The sequence below is a fragment of the Myotis brandtii genome, unplaced genomic scaffold, assembly GCF_000412655.1.
Source record: "Myotis brandtii unplaced genomic scaffold, ASM41265v1 scaffold225, whole genome shotgun sequence".
Taxonomy (NCBI): Eukaryota; Metazoa; Chordata; class Mammalia; order Chiroptera; family Vespertilionidae; genus Myotis; species Myotis brandtii.
The window spans coordinates 2813373-2818308 of record NW_005358435.1 but is presented as its reverse complement, the minus strand read 5'-3'; the positions used below and the strand labels follow the sequence as shown (position 1 = coordinate 2818308).

General features: G+C 45.4%; 1 long non-coding RNA gene across 1 annotated transcript in view; it reads left to right on the top strand.

Annotated features, from left to right (window-relative positions):
- The window catches only part of LOC106726096, a 5112-nt gene extending 1020 nt beyond the window's left edge, over window positions 1-4092 (top strand). Inside the window, exons 2-3 of the long non-coding RNA XR_001362111.1 lie at window positions 2485-2569; window positions 3528-4092. This is a non-coding gene — a long non-coding RNA (uncharacterized LOC106726096). The remainder of the gene's footprint in view (window positions 1-2484; window positions 2570-3527) is intronic.
- Window positions 4093-4936: the final 844 nt, after the last annotated feature.

The window sequence follows — 4936 nt, the reverse complement described above, 5'->3', positions numbered from 1 at the left end:
TTAATTGACAACCAAAAATGTCCCTAGACCAGCGGTTCTCAACCTGTGGGTCACAACTCCTTTGTTGGCCGAACGACCCTTTCACAGGGGTCGCCTAAGACCATCCTGCATATCAGATATTTACATTACGATCATAACAGTAGCAACGTTACAGTTATGAAATAGCAACAAAAATAATTTTATGGTTGGGTCACAACATGAGGAACTGTTTTTAAAGGGCCAGAAGGTTGAGAACCACTGGTCTAGACGTTGCCAAATGTCCCCTGGGGGACAAAACCACTCCCAGCTGAGAACCTCCGGTTTTGTGCTTAATCTGTGCACGCGTCTTACCCTCGCCACCTCCTCCCAGCCCTCCTCACACCTGGAGATGGATGCTGTCCGTCCTTCCACTGTGCAGATGCAGGGACAGGGACGTTAGTGGTCTGACCAAGGTCACGTTGCTGGCATTTCAGCAAAGCCGAGACTCGAACCTGTAATAAGCCAGATCTCTCTTTTTCTAGTCGCTTTCTGTGGGTTCCTTGGACTTCATTCACAATCATGCCTGAGACTAGAGATAATTTCATTTTGTCTCTCCCCATCTGGCTGCCTTGGCACAACTGAGGACAGAATTTGCATGGCACAAATTATAGCTCCAGTAGATTCTGTGATCTGCACAGAGACTTTCTTTTGGGGAGTTAAGTTTGCTCAATTATCGACAATTTGGAAAATATAGAAGAAAGAGAAAAAAAATGAAATTTGTTATTGGACTGCCCACTAAGGCCAACTTGCTAGCAGTTTTGTCCTCTGAGTAGATTTCTCTGCTTTGAAATTTTGTTACACCGTTGCAATTACACTTCATATACAATTTCAAATCCCACTTTTCCCAAACTATACAAGATCATATTTTCATGTTACTACAAAATCCTCTTCGACATTATTTTTAATTGTTGCCTATTGTGGTAGAGACCCCTGCTTCTCCCCAATTCTGTCATCTTTCCCTCTTTTTTAGTAACAGAAATCCCATGCCCATTTGGTTAAGCATGTGCCCACCCTGAAAAAAAAACAAAAAACTACATTTCCCACACTCCCTTGCAGTTAGGTGTGTTCATGTGACTAAATTCTGGCCAATGGAATATAAGTAACTTCTAAGTAGTGTCCTCAGGGAGAGGATACCTGCTCTTCTTCCCATCCTCCTTGCTGGCTGGAATGCAGATGTAATGGCCAGAACCTAAGAGGCTATTTGGGGCTATGGTGGAGCAACAAGAGAAAAGGAACCTGAATCCCTGATTAGTTTATGAAGTCATCCACTAGCCTGGAGTGCCACCTCCACGTTTCTTTTACATAAGAGAAAAGCCAACTTCTATTTTATTTCAGCCCCTGTTACTTTGATTTCACAGTCACTCCAAGATGAACCTAATCCTGAGCATTGCACTGATACTTTGCCAGGGGAATCGTCACTCGCATTCTTTGGGGATTATCGCTTAATTTACGAAACCATTCCTTGGTCAGTGGGCATTTAGGTCACTTCTGACTCCTCACTATAAATAACTCTGTTGTGAACATCTTTGTGCATTTTCATTATTTCTGATTATTTCCTCAGTACAGAATTCCAGAAAAGGGATTTGGAGGTCAAAGAACATGAGCATCCTTAATACCCGTTAATTATTGTGACCTAACTGCTTTCCAAAGTGACATGCATGCCCCCCTTCCCCAAAGCAGGGGAAGTGGGGCTCCATGGCGGAGCCAGGGTAACAATTCTAACATTTGCCTCCAGTCACCAAGGTGGAATCATGGATAGTCATTTTCTAATAGTTCTTGAATGAAAGAGAATGATAAGAAATAATTGGCCATGAAGCTGAAGAACCTAGAATGATCTACTGTCAGTCAGGGGGGTCTGAGTTGCAAGCAGTAGAAGCCACCACTTGGCTAGTTTCCAAGGTTATGGGGTGGTTCTTAGCATGAGACCCAGGATTTATGGACCAGCTGCCCCCGGGAGCCTGCTCTCTCCCAGAGGGCCCCTCCCACTGCACCGTCCAGTGCCGGGCCCACGCTCCTCCCCAGCTCTTGTCCAGTGCTTCTTGTCTGATTGCACATCTCTGGCAGCATGTCTGGCGGATGAAGCCCAAGTCCCACGCCTGCACCAACCTGCAAGGGAGGCTGGGAAAGCGAGTTTTCTGGCATCTTCCTTTGGAAGGTATAGCTACTAAGGTAGGAGCTTCCCTGAAGGAGGTATGCAAGGTATGGAGCAGCCAGAAAGTAGGGCAAAGCTTAGCGCCCAAGTAAAGACGCTGGGCTTATGGGAGAAATCCAAAAAGGTTTCTGGCCTCACTTTTTTATTTCTCTTCCACTTATGGTGAAAGAATAGCAGGGAGAAGTAAAGACGACTAGGCTATCATCCTCATGTGTGTCTCCCTTGCAGTTTACCCAACTAGGCAAATGCTGAGTTAGAGCTGGGAACCCATGTCCCTCAGGCCCTAAGCCCTGTTCTCTCCGGGCCGCCTGCAGCCAGCAAGTCATCGGATGCCGTTATCTGGTGTAGATGTGTTTCCTGGACCACTGACCACATCCTTCAGATGGGCCCTGGCACACAGTAGGTGCTCAATGTGCTGGCCAGGCCAATAGATAAATGAAGGAAGGAACCTTAGAGCCCTGGAACTAACATGAATGGATTCAACCAATAGTTTCTGAGCAGCTGCAATACCCCAGGCCATGGGTTAGGTGTTGAGGATACTGTGAGAAGAAAACAAACCAAGTTCGTGCCCTCATAGTGGGCGAGATGGACAATAAATAAGAAAACCCCACTATAGTAACATAACACATAATAGGATACGAAACCAGGTGCTGAGAAATGTTTTATGAAGAAATGTAAAACTGGATATGTGGCTTCGAGATGCTAATGCAGAAAAATGGTTGAGCAAGTCCTCTCTGAGGGGGTGACATTTGAGCAGAGGCCTGAAGAATGCATGAGAGAAGTATATTCCAGGCACAGGAGGCAACCAGTGCAAAGGCCCTGAGGTAGGAATGAGCTTGGTGTGAGCTATTTGTGACAAGGCAGCCAGGGAGGCAAGGGTTACACCAAGTTTCCCAACTTCAGCAAATATACAGAACCCTTAACAGGCGGAAACGGGGGTGGGGGTGGGGGTGGGATGAGTTCTTACTCTCAAGCTTCTCTGGAAAAACATGATGTCAGGGACGGGCAGTAAATCTTGACTTGTCCCAGAAAACAATGGGCCCACGAAACCAGTGAAGTGTCGGGCTGAAAGTAAATGGCCAAAGGGCTGGGGCACGGGCAGATCATGTGGAATTTGTTAACAGATCTGGTTTGAAAAAGAATTTCCCAGTTAGGGGCAGAAGCTTCTGGCCAGCATCAAAAAGACGTTTATTGTGGTGCCTCCGTGCAGACATGGAAAATGAGGATTTGCTGCCTAGCTAGAAATGTGGAGAGAGGTTGCCGATACGTTGAGTGAAAACAAAAAATAGGTCACGGGACAGTGTGATATATTGTGCGATCCCTTTTGTCAATTCACTCATTCATTCATTCCTTACAGGCCTCCTGTGTGCTGACACCGCTGGGAGTAGGGACACTCTCAGGACCGCCCCAGCCTCCTGGAACTCCGAGCACAACGGGGAAGACAGATAATGATCAGAGATCAGTGCACAAACATCATCACAGACTGTGATCAGCACTGAGAAGGAAAGATACCTGTGCTTCAAGAATGTGCACCTACACGAAGCAATGGAAATAGGCTGCGAGGATATACTCCAAGATGTTAAAGGGGTAGTAACATTGCAGGTGATTCTGCCTGTTTCCTTTTCTTTTGCTTGTCTGTCCGTTCTAATTTTTCTTTCTTTCTTTTTAGAATGTCATGCTTTATAATTGAGTGAATTAAAAACACAAACAAACCCACAATGAATAGAGGGGTTGGAAATCATGTGTCCAAAGATGATTTAACGCCAGGAAAGAAAGGAAGGACACGCAAGAAACTGCTCACTGTGTTGGCTTCCGGGCAGGGGAGCCAGAGGCTGGGGAGGGAAAGAGCTTCGCTTCTCACTGGACACCCTTCGAACCTTTCCGACGTGTGTGCATTCAAAAAACAATAAAAATAAAATAAGCAAAGGTGTTTTTTAAATGAAACTTCAAGTTGGGTTTTATTTCTATGAAAAAGCAGGCAACGGTAGGATCGCAATCTAAATACATTAACTGAGCCGAATTTCCACGAAAATCTTAGGATGCTTCTCTCTGGGTGACCTTGTTTTCTTCTTTGTATTTTTCTGTATCTCCTATATTTAAAGTTAGAAGAACAGCCCTAGCTGGTTTGGCTCAGTGGATAGAGTGTCGGCCTGCAAACCAAAGGGTCCTGGGTTCCATTCCGGTCAAGGGCAACTTGGATGCAGGCTCCTTCCCGGCCGGGGGCCCTGGTCAGGGTTCATGCAGGAGGCAACCAATCGATGTGTTTCTCTCACGTTGATGTTTTTCTCTGTCTTTCCCTCTCTTCCACTCTCTCTAAAAATCAATGGAAAAATATCCTTGAGTGAGAATTAACAACAACAACATAAATAAATAAATAAATAAATACATTAGAAGAATAAAAAAGATGAGAAAAAGGCTACTGTGCTTTACAGACATTGTTTTGCTCAATCCTCTAAGACAGATATGTTTATTATCCCCTTTGACAGATGAGGAAACTGAGGCTCAGCAGGTGAAGCCACTGGCCCGAGGTCACACAGCTGCGTTTGACCCAGGTTTGTCTAGCCCAGCCGTGGGCAAACTACGGCCCTCGGGCCGGATCCGGCCCGTTTGAAGTGAATAAAACTAAAAAAAAAAAAAAAGACCGTACCCTTTTATGTAATGATGTTTACTTTGAATTTATATTAGTTCACACAAACACTCCATCCATGCTTTTGTTCCGGCCCTCCGGTCCAGTTTAAGAACCCATTGTGGCCCTCGAGTCAAAAA